Raw genomic sequence first — 25,810 nt, forward strand, 5'->3', positions numbered from 1 at the left:
GGACCCAGGGACATTTGTCCCTCCTAGTTCAATTATAGCTGTGCCCCAAACCTATTTGGATTTAATGTCACCAGAGACCAAGACCTTATTCTCAGAGAATAAGGCCTTGTTTGAGATGGATGTGTGTCCTGGCTGAACCACTGTAGGTGGGGCTCATGTGGCTGAATGCCCTCTATTTATTTATTTTTTAAAGTCCCTGCACTTTGAAAACAAGCATTTGGAGGGTGTCTAGGCTAGTAAGCCTTTCTTTGACAAGCTGGTTTTCAAAGAGGAAGATTTGTTTGGGATACAAAGCTATATTCAGTCCTGTGAGATCCTATCTTCATTATACAGTGATACAACCCAGATACTAGGCACTCATTGCAGCTATTCTCACAATCAAAATCCTTGGTGGCTACAGCGGGTGGGGGGAAAGGCAGGGTTGGACCTACCTTCTCCCAGACAATATTCACTGTTTTCTATGATGTGCACACGCACACGATCTACGCTGCACGCCCACATGATCTACACTGCTCCCAGCAGTGCGGATCACTGGAGGTCAGGAAAATGAGTCCGAGCTTCCAGGAATCCCACAGTGCACTGTTCAATGAGCGTGGTGCATTGGGGGATTCTCCCATGAGTTTGGTGCTCTAGACACTTGAATCTGTGTATGTGCGGGCTGTGTGCACCCCGAGCACACACATGACCTGGGCCTGGAGTAAAGGGCATGCTCCTTCAACCCAGTCAAACGACTAATATGAAACTCAGCTTTCCATGGCAGGCAGCTCCAGGATCAGCCTTGATCTGAGGGATGCACACAAGCAGCCCTAGACAGATAGGGCTGACCTAACCTGGGTAGGACTGCTCATGTGCGCAGCCTCATTCTCTACATTTTATTAGAGATAGGAAGTGTTGTTTCTTCTCATACCTGCCCTAAAAATGCTAAGGTTTAGCCTAGTGCTAAAACTTCTTGTCTTTATACTCAGTGCCTCCGATTCATGCCATGCCACTGTATAAGGTTGGAAATTTCTCCAAAGTGAAATCCAAAGAGAATTTTGAAGGAAGGACTAATGTGAAATCCCTACACATCAAGCTTGAAATTTGGAGAGAATGTGGTTTTTAATTCAATTTGTACTGATTTTCCATGGTCAGCATGGTGTTGACCACACAAACGGTACCCACTCATGCACGGAAACCATGTGCATGCTGGTGCTGCAGTGGGGTACTTGGGCTGAGTGCTGCCACAGCAGGAAGCTGTGTGGGGCAGTGGAGAGCAGGTAAGGAAAAGTCTCCTCTTTCTTAAAGCTCCCACTCTCAAACAGGTCTCAAGCCTCTGTTCAAACCATGGTTCAAGCACATCCGTAGTAGGAGGTTGATTGCCAGCAGAAGTAGTGAGACCCCTGCCGGAAGGACAAAGAAATCCTGCTTAGAATGCAGGAAGGAGGAGGAGGAGGCAGTTAGAGGGTGAGAGAGGTGACAGTTAGAAATCAGTTGGTTAGTTGGATGGCAGTTGGTCAGACGATGAAGAGGGGAGAAGGTGAGCTGGAGGCTTGGAATGAGAAGGGATATGAACAGGGGAGATTTCTCTGGTGAAGAGAGAAGTGGGTCTTAGGTGGAGACAGGGATTGATCTGTTCTCTACTGGAAAGCCAATGCTATTCAGGGGGAGAAGTCCTCAGGATGGAGGCTCAGGAGAAACTCTGTAACCAAGCAAGGCACCTACACCTCGGACTGGAAAAAGACCATTAATATATCTGTAAGCATTTTGCAACCACTACTCTTATGTACCTCTAGAATGTGTAACCATCACAAGCAAAGAACTTCCAGTGAACAATAAAATCTTATTTCCTCTCCCACCTCACCTGAAGAGAAACCCTACACAAACAAGGGTGGGGGGAGAAGTGAGAGTTCATCACAGATCCTGCCCAATCAGGTCTGAGTGGTGGCAGCAAAGGTAACCTGAAGCAGGGTGGACCCTCACAAACCACATGCTCTCTTTCTCAGTTTAAATAGCATGAATGAGTAATTTAATAATGTGGGACAAATATTTCTACAACTTAGCATTTGTATAGCACTTAACACATATTTTCGTTGTAATCCTTTCAACAGCTCTGTAAGGTATTATTATCCTGATATTGCTGAGAGAGAGTGCCTTGCCTAAAACCTGCTAGTCAGTTCATGTTAAGAGTTGAGAGTCAAACGGGGGACTTCCTGATTTGTAGTTCAGTATCTTTCTTAGCTGCTCTACACCAGCTTTCAGAATGTTTTTCATATTACACCGTGGCCTATAGAAAGGCATGCTGTGCTTAAGTAACTGTGATACATATCTTAATCCTTGACAGCTCTGTTGCATAAGTGAAGAAAGTTATAATAATTAGGTATACTCTTGTTTTATTAAATTAAGAAGATTCTTTGAGCAGCATGTACCTTCTGGTATTTAAAAAACAAAACAAAAACCCTAAACAGTCTGGAACAATTAATGCCATTTAAACAGCATTTTGCTAGGATTCGAATGCACAGTAGTTATAAGGTGTAACCGTTGTTTTTGAAAGCTGTATTAAGACAATATAAATGGTTCACAGCTGACTAGAGTTATTCTTTCCTGAGCCTAGTGGCTGGCTTCAATCTGGAAATCCCCTAAATTGGCATGTTTGCTCTCAAACTGCCTGCCACCTGGATTCTTCACACAGTGAACAAAATACTAAAATGCATACAAGAAAATGTTATTTTACACTTGCAAAAGACCCTGGGACATAGAATCCAGGGTTGCCAGCTGACCCCAGACCTGGCTTGCTCATGTGCTTTTAATGATAGCTTGATATATAGCTGTCAGCAGATGAAGCTTTTCAGATACAAACACTGCAATCTGCCCATGTTTGCACATCAAGCCAGTGTTAAAAGCAAAGCAACCTACAACTTCAGGGTCTCCCAATGAAACTGAAGGACAATCAATTAAGGTAAACAAAGGAACTATTTTTTTCACATAATGCATAATTAGCAAGTGGGATTCATTAGCAGATTGTGGTCCTGGTCAGTGTGTTCAATTAGACTAGTCTAGACAGTGGCTAGGCTAATTAGATTAAAAGGGGATTAGACATATTCATGGGTAATATAGGTCTAATCAGTGTCTTTGAGCCACAGTACCTTCATTGAACATCCAGGTTCATTGGCACAATACATCTTAATAAACTGTGGCTGCCAATAGCTGTTCTCTTCGTGTCCTGCATCTGGGCTCCTAAAGGCATCTAATTGACTTCTGTTGAGAACAGGATAATGGAGTCGATGGAGCTGCACTCAGATCTTGTGGGGCTCTTCTTATGTCCAATTATTTTATTTTATTTTATTTTTATTCATTCATTCATTCAATTTCGATACCGCCCTTCCAAAAATGGTTCAGGGCAGTTTACATTAAAGCAAAACAATTAAAATCAATTAACAATTAAAAGCAGTGACTATAAAACACCATACAACAACTAACAGTTAAAACAGTCAAAACAGTTTTAAAACCCGAGAAAACCAGGTTACAGCAAGTTAAAAACATTTAAAACAAATTTAAAAAACCTGGAAGGCCAGGCCAAAATAATGAATCCGGATTATGGATTTATGCAGGGAGTGCATTCTACAGCCCAGGAGCAGCTACAGAGAAGGCCCAGCTCTGAGTCATTATTTATTTATTTATTTATTGTTTGTTTGTTTTTTAGACCGCCCTTACAAAATAGCTCAGTTCACAAACATCAAAGACCTTTTCAAACAATTTAAGAGCACTGGAAGGCTAGGTCAAACAGGTAGGTCTTTAGGGCTCTCCTAAATGCCAATAAAGAATTCAAATTACGGATGTCTGCAGGGAGTGCATTCTACAGTACAGGAGTGGCTACGGAGAAGGCCCGCCTCTGGGTCGCCATCAGATGAGCTGGTGGCAACTGAAGCTGGACCTCCTCAGATGATCTTAGTGTGTGGTGGGTATCAGACCGAAGAAGGCGCTCTCTAAGGTAACCTGGACCTAAGCTGTTCAGGGCTTTAAAGGTAATAACCATCACTTTGTATTTTGCTCAGAAACATATTGGCAGACAATGCGACCGCTTGAGAAGAGGCATAATATGGTCTCACCAGGTTGCCCCAGAGACCAATCTGGCTGCCACATTTTGAACTAACTGGAGTTTCTGAACTATGTACAAAGGCAGCCCCACATAGAGAGCATTGCAGTAGTCAAGCATGGAGGTTCCCAACTGAGGCACCACTCTTTTGAGATCGTCCTCTTCAAGGAATGGCCACAGCTGTTGAATCAGCCAAAGCAGATAGAAAGCACTCCTGGCCATGGCCTCCACCTGAGATACCAGGCTGAGGCCTGGGTCCAGGAGTACTCCCAAGCTCCGTAGCTGCTGCTTCTGGGGAATGTAATGCCATCCACCACAGGGGCAGAGCCACCATTGGGCACATGGGTTCAAAGAACCTGGGCTGCCACCAATCAGGGGCTCATGAGCGCAGCCCCAGACATGCCTCCCACATCTGAAATCAGATGCGGGGGTATTATTTCGGTCCCAAACGGGGCCATGCGGCCCTGTTTGGAGCTGAAATTGGCCCGCACTGCATTGGCAGAATGGCTAGAGTGACTCTCCCTGCCTTAAAGGCAGGGAGAGCTGCTCTTGGTCTCACTGCCAACTCAGCGGGGCCAATCAAGCTCCCTCCCAAACAGGACCGCACAGCCCCGTTTAGGAGAGAGATCAGCCCAAGCTGCATTGGCAGCGTGGCTGGAACAGCTCTGCCTGCCTTTAAGGGAGGCAAAGGGAGACCACGCCCCAATGTCTGAAGTCAGACGTGGGATGTGGCTAGCCAGGCCCCTGCGTCTGATGTCAGATGTGTGAGCGGGGCCCTGGGGCCGTGGCGGTGGCTGCACATGGGCTGCCACCGGCCTCTCTCCGCTCCTGATCCAGCACAGGAAGATCTAACTCATCCCTCAGATTCTGAACCCTTACAATGAGCACCTCCATTTTGCATGGATTCAGCTTCAATTTGTTATCCCTCATCCAGCCCATTACTGCTTGTAGTCAGGCATATAGGGAATGAATGCATTTCCTGATGATACAAATGAAAAGGAGAAGTATATTTGGGTGTCATCAGCATGCTGCTAACTCCCAGCACCAAATCTCCTGATGACCTCACCGAGCAGTTTCATGTAGATATTAAAAGGCATTGGTGACAGGGGAAAAACAATTGTGAGGAGGATTTGGTTGCACATCAGTAAAATTTATGAACATGTTTACCAACCTAGTATTTTAGCACATAGTAATTAAGTTTCTAGATTTTAAAATCTGGTCTTAACCTATGCCTTAAAAAGCATCCTGAATAGAGAAATTTAGTAGGTGAAGCTATTCCCAGCAATGAAACTTATGAAGGGTTGCCATTTTCATACCTGCCTCCATGTCCCTATTTTCCCATTCACCTGGATGAGGAAATAGGAACACATTGGCAGGTATGCATTTCCCCCCTAGTAGAGTTTATGTACCATGAGCAGATGCTGGTTAGGAATCTATATCTATATCTATATCTATATCTATATCTATATCTATATCTATATCTATATCTATATCTATATCTATATCTATATCTATACCTATACCTATATCTATATCTATATGAAAACCCAATTTTTGTTTGCAAAAGTAGGTGCAAACACATAACACTCTGCTCCTAAGCATGCATATGAGTGAGCTTAAAGATGTGTATTTACCTTGAACAAATAAAATATATGATAAAGCTGCAGAAGAAACTGCAAGGGACGACTAAAATAACCAAGGGATTGAAACACGTTCTCTATGAGCTAAGGCTACAGTATTTGGAGATTTGCAGTTTCAAGAAAAGATAACTGAGGAGGGAAGAAGTTGATAAAGGTATGGAGAGAAGTATTTTTCTTCCCCTCCCATTTAATTAAAACTCTGGATCACCACATGAAATTGGTTGGCACAAGTTTTAGGACTGAGAAAACAAATCATACCTTTACTGAGATTCAGCATGGTGAAGTAGGTAATATGCTTGATGTAGAATAGAGGCACAAAGCTGTCCTGAATAGAGATATGTATGAATCAGATTTTGCTATTCAATTCAAGCTTGAATTGAATCACAAAATCCTCATATCTATTCGTTGAAACAGCAGTCATTGCTGGCTGTTTTGATGAATCAACTTGAATCGAATAGAGTAATTTGGCCATAGGGAAACATTGGGAACTTGAATCAGTGCATTGTTCCTCATGGGTAGGTCCTACGGACACCAAACTAGGTTGGGTAGTAGGATATGATGGGTGCTACCTATCATCCATCCCACAAAAGAAATGGGGGTTTGGGGAAAAGATTACACTTTTTTTAAATTGCCTGCTTGCCAATTTCTTTTGTGGGTTGGGTGGTGGGCAGCACCCATCACACCATCCCACTCAACCCACTTTGGTGTCACTGGGACCTAACCATGGGGAACAATTGGGATGTTTCAAGTTGAAGATTGTTCCCTATGTCCGAAACAAACTGCACTCAGAGAGCGCACATGGCAAGTTTTGCATTGCAATTCGAAATGCATTTTGCATCCATTCCTTACAAAACACTGCAAATTAGAAGTATACCATAAAAGGGAATCTGTTCCTCCCACATGCATTTTTTAAAAAACACCATCCCAAAATGGCAAAAAGGGAATCAGTGATCCAGAATCCACTGTCAGCCACAGTGCCTGCACTACAGTAACATCATTGGCATAAATTGCTCTCTCACACAATTATAACTCCTTCCTTCAGCATTGCAGCAACTCCCACAGCAGCACCTTTAGCAGCCAGCATAGCCATAAGTTCAACTAGAACAATGTCTTCAGCCACATTTTGACTGAGTACACCTTGCAATGCAGAATGCAGATTGACGAGCAGAGCAGAGCAGTGAATGAAGCACATGTTTCTCACAAGGCCAGATATGGGGCTCATCTTACAGCAATCACCAAGAAAATATTACACAGAGAGAAAGAGAGAGCTGAGCTGCCAGACTGTCCATTTCTCACCACAACACCATCTCACCACAATTCAAGGAGGGAAGGTTGGCACACAAGTACTGCCTTTGTCAATCTGAGATCCAGCAAAACCAGATAGAATATAGCAGCAATAGCACCATATATTATACTCAGTGCTGAGAAAAGAAAACCACAAATCAAACTTGCCTTGATTCTTTCCTCCCTCCTCTCCTCATGTATCCTCTTCAAGGGCACACGGGTTCTCTCTGCCCCCCCTCTCCAGGCCCTTTGAAAACATTTTGAAATTCCCTCCTTTTTTGTTTCCTCTCCCTCCTCCCTTCCCCCAGCCAATGGGGGCACAGTTGCACATGACAACATTTGATTTGTATGATAACAAGCCAACCAAGAAGGACAGAGATCTCAAGCCAGTTGGAAGCCAGTGCCAGAAAACCAGTCAGCAAGTTGGAAAGCTGCCAGAATGGTGCTTGAATCACTCAGATCAATTCAAGCTCATATCGGGGTTGTTTTGATTTGACCTCAAATCAGGTCCTGTATTTTAAGGGCATTTCATTTCAAATTCAAATCACTCACAATGGTCTGATTTGAGCTCAAATCAATTCGAACTCAAATTGATTTGCACATCTCTAGCAATGAAGCATACTGTCTGTCATGAAGCGGTGAGTGCTCTAGATAGCATTTGAGCCAACTACAATAGCCTTGGCACCAGGGTTAAGCTTGTGCTCTTGCCCTTAAACTCAGCTAAAGGCCGGGTTTGAAAGTGGGTTAGGTGGGTGGGCAGCACCAGGAACCATCAGTCTGGGCTGCCCTAGCCTGGGTTAGGCTTCTCGTGAGAACAGTACTATCTGATTTGAGACAAGAATATCTCAAGGATCACTTGTTGCCCTACAAAGCTGCTATGCATTAAGAAAGACCATCTGGTGAATGGAATCGCCCACCTGCTGATTTCAAGCTAGTCCTGGGAACTGGGCCCTTTTCTATAGTGCCAAATTGTGGAATACCCTCCCTTGTTATGCTGTTTCAACAGCAGATGAAATGTTTTTTATTTTTACAGGCATTTGAGTAAGTATATATATTTTAATGTTGTTCCCTTTGAGTGCAGCTACATTTGTGTTGTATATGTGAGTTTATCTGATCCCCCCCCCCTGTTTTTCCTGTAAGCTGCCTTGAATAATTTTGGAAAGGTGGGGTAGAAATTCATGTTCAGTTTTCTACTTCACCTGGACTGGGCTTTTTGTTGTTGTTTGGCTTAAAGTGAAAGGCTAGTGTTTTGGGAGCTCTCTCTTGTTGAAAAGAGGGATTAAAATCTACAAAATACATTTGGGGGAAAAATGCTAGATGGTACCTTCATGTTTGAGGTAGCAGACCTCTGAATACCAGATGCAACCAATATCTGGAGACAACTCTGATCGAAAACTTCCTCGAGGCATCTGTCTGGACTTGGTTCTCCTGTTTTTTACCTCTTACTGAAAGAAACATAGATCAGTAATTGGGGACAAAATGTATACAGAGAGTATATATAGAGATCCTGCACTAAGACTTCACATTCATATTTAACCACTTTATTATGTCCATCTTTCCTTTAGAAAAAATACATATAAAACATTTTGGAACCAGAATCATAGCTTTCAAAGGTTCATTTAAGGAAACAAGGCATATTATTAAATACAACGGTTGGGTTAGCTGTAAAATTAGATAGCATGTTTGCCAGCAAATTTTCCTCAGTTGTTTCAGGGTGTCTTAAAGTGACATACGATGGTTACTAAGTGTGAATATGTTGCTGTTTTTTTAAATCCTTAAATTCTCCTCAATGTTGTACTATAGGGCCAGTTCATAGTGAAGTTTGGGCAAAGTGAATTCAGTAAGAACAGACTTGGATGATGGTGGGTTACAGGCAATATTTATTTGCTTGTTTGTTTTATTTTATTTTATTTTTATCCCATTTTTCCTCCAAGGAGCCCAGAGCAGCATATATGTGTTGCAGGGTCCTGAAATGTCCAGGGTAAGCATTTATGAATTTTAGTGAAATTTAGAACAGCAGTTGACTTTTCAAAATCTTAACCATATTTCCTAGAATGATAGTTTGGTCTCAATCCAGAAAAAGGTTGTTTGCTTAAGTCCAGTTGAAAACAATGGAACAAGTTGGATGCAGCCAACTCAAGGTCCATTTATTTCAACAGGAGTTTGGTCTTAGTATTTTTTTCTGGATTTCAACTGGAGTTAAAATGTGGCTGACATGTTGACTAATGAAATATTGGCTGCATTCTTATGTAATGCAGAACTACAGGTCCAATGGACCCACGGTTCCACTTACCCATCCCACTGGTCTCCCACCCAAATTCGGATGAAATGGAGAGCACACCCTCTGCAGTCAGTGAGACTGCAGAGAGGAGGGAGAACTGGCTGCATGGGCTTCCTTCTTGACTGAAGGATAGTCCTGGCAGCCAATCGTTAGTTCAAATCCCCGCTGGGAAGTACACCAGCGGGGATTTAAACTAACAGCCTCTTCCACGTTAGGCAAATGGAAGTACACTTCAAAAAATAATATAACAGCTCTCTCAGTTTTCTCCCTTACATTCTGTTTACCCCACATCCTATGTCTCTATGGTTGACATAGGATGTGTCATTGGTTTTCACTAGTATAAACTCACAGTCTAATAATGGTATTGCAATATTAGATTAGCTATGCTATACATTGTGAAGGAGGAGAGGAGAGGAGAGTAAACTCATTATGGGGCTGCTGTTCACATCTGCAGGATTCTTTGTATTTTCTTCTTCTTCATAAAACATAGTTCCATACAGTGTGGCTTTGCAATCTCTTTAACTGCATACTCTGTAACTGGAAATGGTTTCACTCTGCATCATCTCCAGTTTTGTTCTATTTTTGGTAAAGAGGACAAATGTTAAGTCTCTGCAGGTAATCTCTAAATATCCCAACCAAAGCATCACAAATTAATTTAGACTGTTAGGATTCGTACCCAGCTAGATCCCAATCTAGGGTCTCTTTGCTTGTGCAGGTGTCACCAGAGAAGCCCTCTTGGAAAATAATGATACTAATAAAAAAGCATTGTAGGCACACTGGGATCACTGTTCCCTCTAGCAGGAATTCCCAGATGTTGTTCACTACAACTCCCAGCATCCCCAGCTGCAATGGCCTTTGGCTGAGCATTATGGGAGTTGTAGTCAACAACATCTGGGAATCCCTGCTAGAGGAATTCCACTAATATCCACTGACTGGGATATGGAGTTTTGGATCAGAGCCAACTTGTCTCAGTGGTACTTACTAGGCTGATTTGACCTAACTGGACCCACCAGAACAATTGTTGGGAAAGACAGCAAAAGTGTTGGGTCAGGTAGAGTTGGAAATTTGACAATTTCCTGACATTCTCCCAGGCAAAAGAGAATGTCATCTCTTTTCGCCAATTTAATGGCCATCATGCCACCTCCCAGCTGAGTTGTACCAGGCTGGACATTTAATTGTTAAGTGACCTACATGGTGCCTCTCAGCTGAGAGTTGCTGGGCTGGCTATCTGATAATTAAATGGCCAATCTGTTACCTTTCAGTGGAGAGGTGGTGCACTGGCCATTTAGCCAGGCAAGAGAGAAGCTGCCTGTCAGATGAGAAGCGACTTCTCTTTTGCCACATGGACCATTTAAAATTTAAATGGTCAGCCCAGTGCTTCTCAGCTGAGGGTTGCTGCACAAATGGCTACTAGAGTCGCCTTCCCAGCCAGCAGAGAAGTGGGTTGCAATTCACAGGGTTGGAATTTGCAAGGTATGCTTCACTACACTCTTCTCAGATGACTGCAGGCAGCTGACAAGCAGGTTATCATTTGGGTGGCAACTCTCAGGCACTGTGCTGGCCATTTAATTTTTAACTAGTATCTCACTTGTAATTCAAAGCTAGATGGCCAGTGAGCCACTTCTCAATTCAGAGGTAGCTTACTGATCATTTAACATGGTCCAAGATGCAGGAACTCAAACAGAGTCCTGCCATGACAAAGTGGATTTAAGACGTAGTTCTAACTGTTGGAGATCCCTCCTGCTGAGGCGGAACTTATTCCAATAATGTCTGAACGAGGGCATATTGGGTCTGACATGCCTGTTGGACCAACAAAATCAGTGGCGTAGCGAGGGCTTTTGACCACCCATGTTGCTATGGGCAGCCCACAGCAGTGATGGTGCCATATACCCTACCCTGGCAGCAGGGGCAGCAATGGCAACAGCAGCAGCCTCCACCCGGCACTAGTGAGGACACATCCCTCCTGACCATGCACCACTCCCCAGCTGGCTCTGACTCCAGGGGGTTGGGAATGAAGAGTGTGCATGCACCTTGATGACACAGGATGCATGTGAACCCTCATTCCTAGCCACCTCAGGGTCAGAGCCCTGAGCAGCTGGAAAGTGGCAGAAGGCTGTAGAAGCATAGCAGATTGTGCATCTGGGGGTGAGCAGCATAATATGCTGTGAGGAGAAAGCTGGAAGGAGCACAGCAGCTGGTGGAAAGAGTGCAGGGGACCATGGTAGCAGGAGTGGCTGGCTGGCTGGCTGGCTGGCTGGGGAGGTGAGGTAGGGGAAGACAGTGAGCTGGTCCCTGAAGTAAGGCAAGGCAGCTCTGGAAGCAGGGTTCTTAGGAAGTGTCTGCCCAATTATAGCTCCGCCTCTGTATACAATTGCACAGCCCTAATTTTACCCCACGACCGCTGCTCTCTGTCCTCCAAGTTGTGCTAGGGACAGGCTGTGTTTACTCACGGATTTTTTAAAAAAATGCCACTAGCATTACCTCATACAGTTGTTTTGCAGCTAATGAGAAGCAAATGCAACTGCAATCTTTTCCTTGAGCATTCCATGTGTATGTGTGCACAAGCCAAAATAGGACTGATAGGCTGAGTGGTTTTGAGGTCACACTCCCCCACATCTCTCTTTTTCAATAGCATCAATTTCAGGAGGTAATTTTTAATATAATGAAAAAAGGTTTCCTGTTGAGATACATCAAAAATCATAGAGAAACCCAAATGTCCTTTTGATAGTTCTGGAATGTTTCAGATAATCCAGTTCTACTTGGCTCAAGTGGAACCCTAGAAAGGACCCCTCAGTGCACATTTTATCTCAAGAACAATAAAAAAGAACAAAGCAAAAAGAAGAAAGAGCAAGCTTAGCACATTCTGTACATCTGTTTATTATCCATGTTTCTGTTCTTTCTTCTCCTTTCCTGGCCTGAGGATTTCCTGATGCTGATTACCACTGCCCGCCCCTCCTCCCCAGGCTGAAATACTGTACAGTGCTATTTTTAGTATGTGTGAAATTCAGTTTGCATTGTATTTTGAAGGTGCAGCTAGTTTGTGTGCTTGTACCCTGGAGATTTTTAAAGTTGGAACTCTTACCACTTCTTCATTATTTGCAGTCAGGTTGTTCTAGATTCTTTGCAGTAATTCTTTTATTCAGTCTGTCCCCATTTCACACCCAAGCAGAGTTTTCATAGCAGGTGGCTCCCTGTTCTGTGCGATTTTTAGTTCAAAGTTCTCTCTCTAGGAGAAAGAGAAAATAATCACTGACTTTTCTGCTCAACCTGAGAAAGTATCTCTGAGAACGTCTTGAGCTCAATTGGAAGAGGATTGTTCTCAGCCTCCTGGTGAGATTTTTAGGCAATGTTACAAAATTGTCTGTATAAAGGGTGATGGGCAGACAGAGACATTGTAGTCAAGGTTATAGAAAAATTATACTGAAGAAAGCCGACATGTATTCATGTGTCTGTGGAAAAAGAGTAGTATTTGGTATTTGACAAAAAGATATAGAGGTTCAAATTACACTCACTCTCATTCCACTGGATATGCCATTCCAATAGATAGAGATAAGAAATGATATTTCCCCCAAGTATCAATGCAATGAAGCTACTTAACCTTATGCTTGTTTGCTTATAAATAAATCCCAATGAATTTGATTGGAATTAACTCCCAGGTAAGTGTTAAAGGATTGCAACCCACCTCATCTGAATTGGAAGGTCAAATGATTAATCAAAAGACATTTTGTTATACTCATATGCCTTTGGACTGATTAATTGATTAAATTCCAATAAATCTGAAGAAGCCTGTCATCTGCCACCAGCCAGCTATGCTGAAGGTTAATAAATTTTTGTCACCACCAATTCCTGCACACGCATGCGTGTGCACACACACACACACACCAATCCAGATTTGAATCCTGAATTTCAAACAAGGCATTTCAAATCAGAAGTTTGTTTGTTTGTTTGTTATTTAACATATTTCTATGCTGCCCAAAACTTGCGTCTCTGGGCGGTTTACAATTAAAAACATTTAAACATTAAATCAATTAAATAATTAAAACCATTTAAACATTAAAACCATTAACATTAAAATTATTTAAAACCCAACATTAAAAATATTAAAACTATAAATCTAATTAAAAGCCTGGGTGAATAAATGTGTCTTCAGTGCCTTTTTAAAAGTTGCCAGAGATAGGGAGGCTCTTATTTCAACAGGGAGTGCATTCCAAAGTCCAGGGGCAGAAATGGAGAAGGCCCATTCCCAAGTAGCCGCCAGACAAGTTGGTGGCAACCACATATGAACCTCTCTAGATAATCCTAATAGGCAATGGGGCTCAAGGTAAAGAAGATGTTCTCTTAATCCCCAGGGCCTAAGCTGTTTAGGGCTTTATAGGTAATAAACAGAACTTTTTATTTTGCCTGGAAACTTATCAGAAGCCAGTGTAGTTCTTTCAACACAGGAGTAATATGGTCTCTCCAAGATGACCCAAAGACCAACCTGGCTGCCACATTGTGGACCAGCTTCCATTTCTGGAGTATGTACAAAGACAGCCCCACATAGAGCACATTGCAGTAATCCAGCCTAGAGGTTAACAGCATATGTACCACCATTTTAAGAAACAGATGCAGATGACGTATCAGCTGAAGCGGATATAAAGCACCTCTGGCCATTGCCTCAACCTGTGACACCAGGGAGAGGTTCCAATCCAGAAGCACCCCCAGACTGTGTACCTGTTCCTTCTGGGGAAGTGTGACCCCATTAAAATTAATTTAATGCACATGCTTAGAGGTGGCTCAGATGAACTGCCCCAGCACAATGAGATAGTAGTGGGACAGTGTGCTGCATGGAGGGCAGAGAAGTGTATTGCCATGATCCTCTTCAATGCATTTAGAAAGGGCTGTGAAATGTTTTGTCTGAATTGAACAAGCAGATTTCTGAACAAGCTGCTTAGCATTTTATGTAACATGTGTGTGTGTGTGTCTGTGTGTGTGTGGTGTTGTTTTTTGTCAAGTTCAGATTTTATTAATATTCCTGAAAGCAGAGACTTCTGAGGTCAGATAGGAAAGACTAATATAAATTTCAGCTACACAGTCTTGGCGCTTCCTGTTTTAATTGTTCACTGCACCAAAAAGTCTAGTATCCCAGAGAGAAAGATACTGTGGTTTTTAGACAGCCTGTGGCAGTGGAGCTGAAAATCAGTACAAACTGAATAAAAACTACAAGAGAAGAAATACACTGAGCTGAAGCTAGAGCAAGAAGGAGAAGGATCCCATGGGAGGCAAGGTTATTCCACAATGATGAAGAATGCTGGGATATCATGATAGGCCACTGCTCAAACCAGACAGCCAACCACTTTTTAATATATATATATATATATATATATATATATATATATATATATATATATATATATTTGCCTTTAGAGAACCCATCTCCTTCATTTTCTATGGTTCCTATCCTCACAACAAACCTATGAGGTAGGTTAGGCTGAGAGATACGTGACTGATCCAGAGTCACCAGTGAGCTTCAAGGCTGAATGGGGATTTGAACACGGGTCTTCCCAGTCCTAGTCCAACACTCTAACCACTGCACTATGCTGCATTGCTTGCAGAAGGTCCCAAGATCAATTCTTTCCATCTCCAGGTAGGGCTAGGAAATACCTGTATGAAGCCCTGGAGGGGCACTGCCAGTCAGTGTAGACAATAAAGAACTAGTTAAACCAAGGGTCTGACTCACTATAAAGCACCTACTTGTGTTATATTCTTGATACATACTTTACTTGTTCTTTAAGAACTGATATACCATATTTGTGATTGCTTCTGCAAGTTCTGACTTCTTAGATTCCAGATTATTCTTTTTTTATTTTCTTATTAAAGAAAATACCTAGCATTCTTTTGGCTGGAAACAATATGGGGCATCTTTGCTAGTGCCAGACACTCCTTCCTCTTCATCTTGATTTGGGCCTCAAAGATCAAGGGAAAGTGTGGGTGCATGGAGGGTAGGTTGGAAGCGAGCACAATTTATGACATTGCACAACGTCATTATCGATCACATGGCACATCTGTTAAGAGGTTCCACTAAGGTTCCACTTTCCTGGCTTTGTGGAGATGGAGTCAAGATGAGATCACCTTAACTCTGGTCTTAAACTAGAAGGTTTTATGACTGCAAAAACAAAATAAACTGTGTATTAGGAAATGAATGAGTTGTCATCGCTGATGCAAAGCATTCTGAGTAAAGGGGGGAGCAATAGGGAGATGTGGAGGAGAAGTACAGAATGGAGGTATGGAATTTTGGATATAGTTTATCAGCTACCAGATACTCCAATGTATAGTGATATCAGAGTAATAGAATAAAAGCCAGTCATTTCCAAGTTGCTATGCTTTGATGTGACCTTTAACTTTGACTGTCCAGTACTAGCATTTGCAATTTCAAAACTGAATTCAGATGTGTTGCTTAAATGCTTCCAGAAATGTGTACACTGCACAGTTCTCAAGAACATCACAGGTGTTGTAATTTCCTTGCATCCATTTTCCCCCTTGATTTTATTTCAAGCTCCTATGACTCTGGCAGCAGAAGAAACAATTTAGCTTTTGCTGGCATAACATTTCTTCATTTGTGGGAACTTTGAAGTGTAGATTTGTGCCAAAATGAAAACCTCATCCATATTTGTCCCGCCCCCGCCCCCAAGCAGGGATAGTTTTTAACAGTTCTCCATGGCGACCAGAGTGGAGATATGATATTTCTTTATTTAACATATTTCTATTCAGCCCAATATATGCATCTCTGGGCAATTTACAATATATATCAAAATTTTAAAAGACAGCCAGACAATAATTAAAGCATTACAATAATTTCAAACAGTTTTAAAAAACAAAGAATACAAAGAAAAAAAATTAAACGAAAGGCCTGATTAAACAGCTACATCTTCAACTGTTTCTTGAGCTCCAAATTGTGGCAGAAGTGTTCTTCCACTTGCCCTATGATTGCAGCCGGCGGGCGGGGGGATCTTCTGCCCTCTATCTGCCCACTTGCCAGCCAGCCTGCATTTATTTCTCTATTTTAAAAAGTTTATATTTTTTAAAGTTTAAACGTATTAAAAAATTTATACGTTTTTTAAACTTACAGTTTAATATAGCTGCAGATTTCCTGGTTTCCCCCTGAAATTCTCCACTGTTATATCGCTTTGGTGTTATAGCAACAACAAGATTCCCTGGTGTTACAACAACAACAAACAACATAATTTTGCACAACAAAAAACAACAACTTTTTTTAACAGTACATAAGAAGTTCCACATAGTGGCATGGGAATTAAAATGCTTGCTTTAAAAAGGTTCAGTAAATTTTAAAGTGGTTTAGGTGGGGGGTGACTGTCATTTACAACAAGAGATGTGATGTCATGGAAACTATGCATCAAAATTTCTGTCTGCAAACTGTATATAAAATGACTCAAGTTACTTCTCTTCATTTCTGACCTGTTATGGTTGGGCTAGTGGAACGATGTAATAAGAAAAAACCTTTTCCTGCCAAGGGTCATGCCCAGCCCTGCTTTGAACCCCAGCCCTCAGAGCCCATCTGTATCTTGAAGTTACATATCTGGCTTGCCAACATCCCTTATCTACACTGTTCTAACATGTCGGAGGCTGGGCAAGTGGATCAATGTAATACGACAATAAAAGATGCATTAACTAAGCAATTAATTGCCAGGGGTCAGCAATGGGACAAGCATCTTCCAATGATTTTGAGGACTATGAGAGATTTAGGGTCAACTGGGAGCCCTTACACTCCATTTAAAATAATGATGGGTAGGTCAATGCGAACACCAGAATTTCTATATACAGTACCCCAGATAGTAGGTACCCAGAGAGGGTCAAAATGGATCTGTGGTGGGCAGAATTGGTGCAGGTTTTTCAATATGGCTGGGAGAAAATAACAGGAGAACAGGTAGGACAGGCAAGATGTAAATGGAAAGAAGGAGATTTGGTAATGCTAAAGGTGTTGGTGCCAAAGGGAAAAATAAACTGAAATGGATAGGACCATAGGCTAGTCCAGTGGCAGTGTTGGTCACTGCTCTGGATGGAGAAATATGAAGACATTCTGATCAATTGAAACTGTCTATTCTCAAGGAAACAGACAAGGATGCAATTCTGCAGCTGAAGAAAAAGACCCGTGAATGAATCTAATAATCTAAAAAAAACCGTGAATGAATCTAATTTTGGCTTTGGATTACCGGCTGATAGTACCAGGATACTTGCATCTGGATTGCTCTTTTCCTCAAGCAACCTGAAAATACACACCCTGTATGATATTAGTAGGTGGGATCTTCAGAGCAGAGATGTGCATGAACCTGTTCAGAGGCCTTTTTATGGGCCTCCAAACAGATTCGAACAACCAGCGGTTTGGCTGGTTCAAAGGCGGGGGGATAGCATTAAGGGCAGGGGAGGGTGGTATCTCCCCCCCCCCGTGTTTCCCCCACCAGCACTGCAATTTATCAGGGTCCAGCGGGGTGGTGCCCATTGCCATGTCCGACCTCAAGTTCAAGTTCTTTAATGTTACAGCCACAAGCCAAAACAAAAGAAAAAGGTTAAAATTATATAACAATAGATAGAGTGTATATAATTAGAACAGGTTAGAATTAAAATTAGTTTAAAAATTTAACAAAATCAGAAACATAGTGGTAATAAAAATTAAAACAATAAAATGTCCTTATTAACCATCCGGTGACGTATATTTATGGCAGCAGTACAGAATTTAGCCACATGAGATGTAATTAAACATTCTGAGTCCAACCTCATCAGGCAGGACTCACACTTAGGGACATCCATGATCAGAGTTGATGGGGTGTGGTATTGAGATGTTAACATTTGGTGGAACTGCGAACTTTAGTATATTGGAATAAATCTGGAGACAGGCAGAATTGGTTAAGTGAGTCACAATGATGAAATGGTCCCTGGAGATGGAAGTGACTAAGTCAGTACAGCATAGGTCTGAGAGTCCAAAGAACAGGACCATTGATATGTCAGACACTCCAATTATGATGGAAAGGTGTTCAAAATATTTATTAGATACTATATATGAAAGTGGATGCCCAGATCCATTATACACAACACTCACCTTACAAGAATTGGCTGTATCGGCGATGCTGACCAGGGTCCTGAAGGAACAGACCAATGGCAAAACTGGGTTAGACTACTTTTGAGACCCTTCATAGAAACTGTATATGCAAGGCCACTGGGACCTCTTTGATACAAGTGGGAGTGGGATCAGGACCTCTTTGGCACAAGTGAGGGTGGAGGTTAATGCCCATGGTTCCAAATTAGTCAAGAGCATTTTCCGGAATTTGAGACAGAAAATTGAGTAAGAGTACCCATGGTACAGTTAACCTCGAGTAACCCCTTCTACAATTTGGAGTGTTGGCTTGAGAAATCTCTCCTTGCAAGTGCTTATTAAACTGTAAATAGTAGTTAGAAAATGGGGCCAAAAAGATTCCCTGTGTTATTCCCCCTCCACTCTTCTTTTATTCCTTCAGGAAGACAAAAGATGAAATGGAGTTGAAATAGAGCAATGCCAAGAAAGGAGACAGGAGAAGGGGAGATGATGTGGAGCCCAGAATTGGTGTCTTTGTAACAAACTATGGACAAACTATATTCAATTTCTTTCTTGGAGGCAGTGGGGAAAACTGATATTTGCACGCAGACAGCAGCAGGGTTACAAAATACATTGTACAGATGGAAATTGCACTGGAATCATCTGAAGTTTCCTAATGGGACAGTAGTACACAGTATACCTGAATGTGAGGAAGTAATCTGGTCTGTGGATCCCAGGAATGTTGGGGAGAGGGGTCTCCTAGAATTGGTTATACCACATTTCAGTAACAACAACTTTATTTGTCAGCAACCCCATAAAAATTGCTCTCTGGACAGCTTACAACAGAGGATTAAAACATAAAATAAAAACACATAACACATTAAATCATAACAGATCAAAAACGGTGAAAAGAAAATACAAAATGCAATACAAAGCAGCTTAAAAAAACTTAAAATTAGTTAAAAACCAGAATCAAATCTGAAAAATCCTAATTTAAAAGGCCTGGGTGAACAAAAAGGTCTTTACCTGGCATCTAAAAGAGCAAAGTGGTGAAGCCAGGTAAACCTCACTGGGGAGGCTATTCCATAAATGGGGTACAACAACTGAAAAGGCCCTCTCCCTTGTAGCCACCGGCCTCAACTCTTGGCAGGGGAACCAGGAGGAGGGCCTCTGAAGAAGATCTTAAAGAAAGGGGAGGGACATATGGGGCAAGGCACTCTCTCAGGTAATGTGATCCCAAGCTTAAAACCATCACTTTGAATTGGTCCTGGAAACGGTCTGAGAGCCAGTACAGCAGAGACATTAGCAAGTGTACCAATCCTAGATTTAGATGGAAATCTATTATTTATTTATTTATTTATTAGATTTATATACCACCCTTCCAAAATGGCTCAGGGCGGTTTACAATCTAGACTTTTGAGACTTTGAAGACATGGCAGCTTTAGTGGGGATATATGAGTTCACCTACAAATCATTTTCTCTTTTCTTTTCTGTAATAGCTTCTGCTGTTAATGTCCCCACAAATATTAAGATGAATACTGCCTTGCTAGGGGATATGATAAGAAAACAGGATCAACCTCACAGATTGCTGTTTAATCCTCAACGTATGTCAGCTATCTCAGCTGTTAATGTGTCACAGAACTTTCCACACTGTTCACATTTGTTGCATACAGTACATATGAACTATCATGGTTGACATGGGCAATGGCATGGAAGGAAGGACATTTCCACCTTATCAATGGGGGAGACACACAGACTGGGTGGCTACAGGATTGGGAGTAGTTGATACAGGAGCTGCTGTCTTAAATTCTATAGAAACCATAGCCATCTACAGTGTATGGAGAAACCCATGGACCCTAAATGAACTGGCCTTAGGCCTACAGACTACCTCACCTTTCTTTATTATGGAAGAGCAAATGACTCATGGTGCAGCTGCTCTTATTTATTTATTTACTTACTTACTTACCTACTTACTTATTTATTTTATTTAACATATTTCTATACCGCCCAAAACTTACGTCTCTGGGCGGTTGTCTGCTCTTGTCTAAGCAGTGGGGAATTTGGAAAATGATACTTTCTGGGCTATTACATGTTCACAAGCACTGGAGCAGAGGACAGTCATTTAATAAACATGCTAATGCAATTAAGTCTGGATTGCATTCCCATTAAGATACAACATCAGCAAAAACCAATTTAAATGAACCTGGTCCTTTATGGTACCTAATACATTCAACTTTGCTTTTAAACACATGGGAAATGCATCTCTGTGTTGTGGCTGTGCAGCATACTGAAGAAAAGATTATATATTCAGTGAAGCTCTTCTTACAATGAGTGAGAAGAGCTTCGAAGCTAACTGCAGAGAAGGAGGGTTTACCTTCCCTTCCCCGCAGACGATCACTGTTCCATCCCTGGGCAGGTGGATCACCTGCCCAGACAAGTGACAGCTCTCCTACGCCACTCACGCCTCACCACACCTCGCCTGGCAGCTCCAGGGGTTGGGCTCAGGGTAGTGCCACCATGTGGTGCTCCACCCACCATAGCCCCAGTAATGCACCGCACGGGTGCACCCCGACCTCCAAGCAGCCATGGCACACACATGATCACAAAGCCCAGTTTTGGGGCGCACTCACATTCAAAACCTTAAGAGACCCCACCACTGTGCCACTGCTGGGAGCCGCATGGCTCCCAGCAGTTCTCATGCAGCAGCAGAAAGTGGGCTGGGCTCCCAGCTGCACATGTGAATAGCCTCAGTGATTCATATGGGGATTAGGGTTAATAAACACAATGAGGCTATTCATACGATGGGGCAAAATCAGGCTAGCAGAGGCTAGCCCAATTTTGCCCCATCGTGTTAACCACCAGGCTCGGCTGTGAGTCCGGTGGTTCCTAGGCGGGTAACCCGCCTAACTACCCCTCCCCTAAAACCAGGTTTGTGGAGCAAGCGCTCCGCAAACCTGGTTTTAAAGATCGTGAGTAGCCGCGGTGCGGGTCCACACCATGGTTACTCACGAGTAGACCCCTGGAAGGGAGGCGAAAAGCTGCCTCTCGGCTCTGGGGATCTCCCCCGTATGCCCTGCACACTCGTGCAGGGCATACTGAAGTTTCCGGGGGCCGCGTGGCTCGCAAGCTCCCCAGCCCCCACCAGCTCTGTCACGGAGCTGTCAATTGTGTGGGCAGCCAATCCGGCCACCCAGGGCTCCCTCCCTGCTTGTGTGCGGGGAGAGCGGGATTAGCCTGCTCTCCCCATGCACTCTCCAAAACTGGGAGGTCGTGACTGATTGTGAGACCCGGCTCAATGTCTTAAGAAACATTTTTTGATGCTTATTGGGTTTTTCAGAAGAATGATTCCTGGGAGGCAATCCTGTTTCTACCTGTGATAAACTTTATGTGAAGACACATTAATTGTTCATTCAGATCAATCTTTTTACCCAGATAATTCTGTTCCTTGGGTTTTTCGAGTCCAAAGATTGTATTACTACTGGAGCAGTGTGTGTGTGTGTGTGTGTGTGTGTGTGTGTGTGTCTGAACTTATTGTAGATAATTAATTGTGAATGGTTATTCTGCTCTGATGTCACCAACTGTGAATCACTGTTTTTGTGGTGTTAGACTATTATGGGGTGTCAATCAGTATATGTTGCCCCACATTGGCAAATTCATACGTACAATTTATCATTTGCATGGAACATTAATCTAATTTCATTCTTTCTTTCTGGGACTGAATCCAAAAGCTTTATTGGAATCTTGGTCACTCAGCTCTAAGATAGACCATCAGACTGATGGTTCAAGAAAATGAGCAAAGGATGATAACAGTTCAAGAATATCTTTAAAGGTAGTAGAAGACATAGAGATCAGGGGCAAGTTTTCATGGTGGGATATATTTATGGGAAGATCCTCATGTAGGGATGGAGTATTGGATCTTCTCATTCATCCAACAGTTTATATTTTATTGATCCAGATATTGCTGTATGGTTTTATGATAGGATTATGTTCCTGGAATCAAGAGGAAAAGTAATAAAATACAAAGGTGTACCAGAGGCTGGAGGACCAAGTAGGAGGCAATAATACCATAAACGTATCTGTCTTAAACACTGGTGACCTTGGACCTTTTAAATTTGATTTAATTGGAAGTGATAGCAATCTTGAGTGCTAACCCAAGGATGATATCAAGGGGGTGAACTGTTACCTTGAACTATTTTCTACTGGACAATTCTAGACTATGGAAGCTCATACTGAAAAGGATCTGAACCAGAATTTGAACCAAATGAAGAGGGCGGGGGTGGGGGGAGAAAATATTGCTGTGTACAATGAAAGACACATGCTAGAGAAGCCAAATTCAGGCAAACCATTGGAATGGTCCCTCTGAGCAAGAAAGAGACATGGCTTGGTATTAGCCAAATAGTGCTTGAAGAAAAGGCAGCTAATAGATCTTGTGGTCACATATCTTATAATGTGTGTAAGTTGTAGACTGGAAGACCCACTTAATCTATGTCTTGTCAAGGTTGTATTGGACTTGTCAAGTATTGGTCTTGTCAAGTGGCTCAATGCAGTCAAGAATGGCTAGGAGAGCTTTTGACTAGGGTATATAAGAAAAGAAGATCCTGGCAGGTTGCACCTTTCCTCACCCTTGAAGTTCTACAACATGATAGGCTGAACCTGCCATAATTCAGTATGTGGTCATAGTACCACAAGGAGCTCTATCCTCCAAGACATTGGTTACTACGTTTGCCACATTTAAAAATCTGTCCTCTGTGATGGTTGATAAGCAGACATTAGCCACTGGAATGTTTATTTCCATGCTGTGAAGAGGTTCACTTGCTTATTTGTATGGAATTGCTGTTAGAGGTACAAGAGTAGCCATGTATTTTTAGTCCATTAGCAATCCCCCTCATCACTCTAGCTATCTAAGTAGTCTGATCAAAGACTAAAAGTGCAATCACAAACCCAACAGAATCAGAATCTATGGCTCAGGCTTGTTCACCCCTGCTGGATTAGCATTTGTGTTTTAATATGTGAGATGGCAAGCTTAACTCTCAAGTATGCACCATGTAGCTCAACCCTAACAGAGTATCTGAAGAGCCAAATTGATGCCATATGTGCAGAAGAGACTTTTCTGCTTCCCACCAGGGCCAGAGGCAATGAGCATCAGAAAGTAAGTCAGCAGCACTGACAAGGGGCCGATTTGCAGCTTTTGTAGGAACACATTGATTTGTGTTACTGCAGCTACCAGGAGCATTTCTCCAAGCTGTTACCAACTGTTATTACAGACATAAGACCCACTGAAGGTACAAAGGCTTTCACACAAGCAATTTGCACCCAGCCTTGTTGGGTTTTAGCAGCTTTGTTGTAATTCATCAGTAGAATCCTTTATATATAAAAGAATGAATGAAAGAAAGAAAAAGAGCACCTCCCAAAAGGTTCCTTTGTTTCAGCTGAGTTTTATGCATTTGTTGAAATCAGCAGGGAAAAACAAGCAATGGAATAGAATGTGAGTGGTTATGCAATTTACAATGGTTTAATCTTGCTACCACAATATAAATCAGTATGCCTAGAGTGTGAGGGTTAAAAATCAATATGAGTAATTTCTCGGGTATAGTGAAAAACATCTACAAAACTGAATAGATGTTAAATAGGGCAAAAATTTTCCAATGTAATGCCAAGGAAAAAAAATCCTATTAGCATTTTATATGTTTTGACACACTGTACTTGCTAATAAGCAGCCACAATTTTTATTGCAACAAGCAATTATGTTAAGGCTTTGAACTTGCCTATTGTTGCTGAACTGAAAACACTTTTTGTATTCTGTTACAAAATCAAATAAAAGGCAGGAAGGTCAAATCAAATAATTGGCTTTTTTTTTAGTAAAGTACAGCTGAATTACCTTTAGAACTCTTCTATATTATGTTTTGGAAACACTGGTATGGCATTCCCTCGGTACTAATTTGTTCCTCTCCCCCAGCATTAATAGTCTTCAATTTCCATGATAACACTTTTTGCTATTCTTAAGCCTCCCCATACAAACTAGCACATTTCCACAACATCAGTTGATTTAGTAATATGTATGAAGCATAGGGACGATACTACGCATATGTGAATGAGATGGGGAAATAGGAGGATATCGATCACAAACTTCATTGAAGCCCGTGAATTATGTATGATACAGAATAGAAAATCAACCAGTGCCCCAAAATGTTCACAATTTTATACATAAGGAATGGGATATGGCCATGATGCAGAGAGAGTTGTTTGAATCACAAAAAGACCCACACAAGAATAATAAAATTTTGAAAACATGGGCCCGTTTCTAGCACATACAGGCCTAAATGAGAGAATGGAGGCTAAACAATAACCCATATAATAATAATGGAGTATGCTGCTCGGAAGTTCCACTAGCCTGATAAATAGCCATACTTGGTAAAAATGCATGAGTTTCCTCTACACAGAGCTTTCCATTTGGAAATGGGATGGGTCAATTAGAATATTTTATGAGTCAGTTAAAGCCAATTACATAACTTCAATTGAAATTCTAGACATCATATGTGTTTCATTTTTTCTGTCTTTTAAAGTTCTAGGATAGTTTTGAAAGAAATAAATTATGTGAGGATCAATAAATGTAAATCAATTCAGCAGTGGCTTGTAAGTTGCACACTTTAGAAATGTCTCATATATTATACAATATTGGGGTACCTTGTTGAATGCTGGGAAACCTTCTAATGTAAGAATCAACTATTATGAATTAGTTGCATGTTTACCTGTTATCTCCTGACCAATTGAAATGCACACTGCACTGCTAAACCATTTTTAATTTGGAAGCTTCCTACATAAAAAACATGATTACAGGTGACCTTCGTTATCCACACTCCTGGCACAATATGTAGTAAATAAACCAGTTTGATTTTATTGACTCAATGGTTCAATGCCTAAATATACATATAATTTGGCTTTTCAGCTCTCATATTTTTTTTAAAAAAAAACTGGCTCTGAAAATTCTCTGCTGGAGCCTTCTTCTGAGTAATAGTCACAAATGAAGCATGCCCCAAATGGAACTCCTCTGTGGCAACAGCAATAATTGGAGAACTTTTGGCTGCCCATTATCCAGTTTTTTGACAACTCTGCCTTGTGCTATGTCACCTTTCGACCATTCATTTTTGAATAAAGGACCACGACATGGATTCCTATAGCAGTGGTGAAGCCAAGGAAGTTTGGCTAGGATTACTGGAAGAATAAATCCTATAAAAACTGTAGTAAGCTTTCAAAAGAAAGATTGGAATATAACGAATTAAACAAATTCTTTCTTTTTCCACCCCAGGCATCCAGAGTGGAGAATTCTTTGGTGATTTTTTTTCCTCAACAAGAATATAAATGGCTTGAATCAAAATGTTGTTAAATCTTAAGTTCTGTGAGATTTTAAATATTAAATACAGAATGTAAAATTTGAACTTAAAAAAAATAAAAATCAGATAGTGGTA

At 41.7% G+C, this 25,810-nt stretch overlaps 2 long non-coding RNA genes across 2 annotated transcripts in view; one reads left to right on the forward strand and one right to left on the reverse strand.

Annotated features, from left to right (window-relative positions):
• Nucleotides 1–12,498, reverse strand: part of LOC128348785 (uncharacterized) — a 36,073-nt gene extending 23,575 nt beyond the window's left edge. Inside the window, exons 1-2 of the long non-coding RNA XR_008318329.1 lie at nt 12,360–12,498; nt 8,321–8,441 (exon numbers count right to left, since the gene is read on the reverse strand). This is a non-coding gene — a long non-coding RNA (uncharacterized LOC128348785). The remainder of the gene's footprint in view (nt 1–8,320; nt 8,442–12,359) is intronic.
• LOC128348786 (uncharacterized) lies at nt 1,448–25,810 on the forward strand. Its single transcript, XR_008318330.1, has 4 exons — nt 1,448–1,734; nt 3,680–3,763; nt 8,931–8,977; nt 25,651–25,810. It is a non-coding gene; the product is annotated as an uncharacterized LOC128348786 (long non-coding RNA).

This window comes from Hemicordylus capensis, chromosome 3 (assembly GCF_027244095.1).
Source record: "Hemicordylus capensis ecotype Gifberg chromosome 3, rHemCap1.1.pri, whole genome shotgun sequence".
Classification (NCBI taxonomy): domain Eukaryota; kingdom Metazoa; phylum Chordata; class Lepidosauria; order Squamata; family Cordylidae; genus Hemicordylus; species Hemicordylus capensis.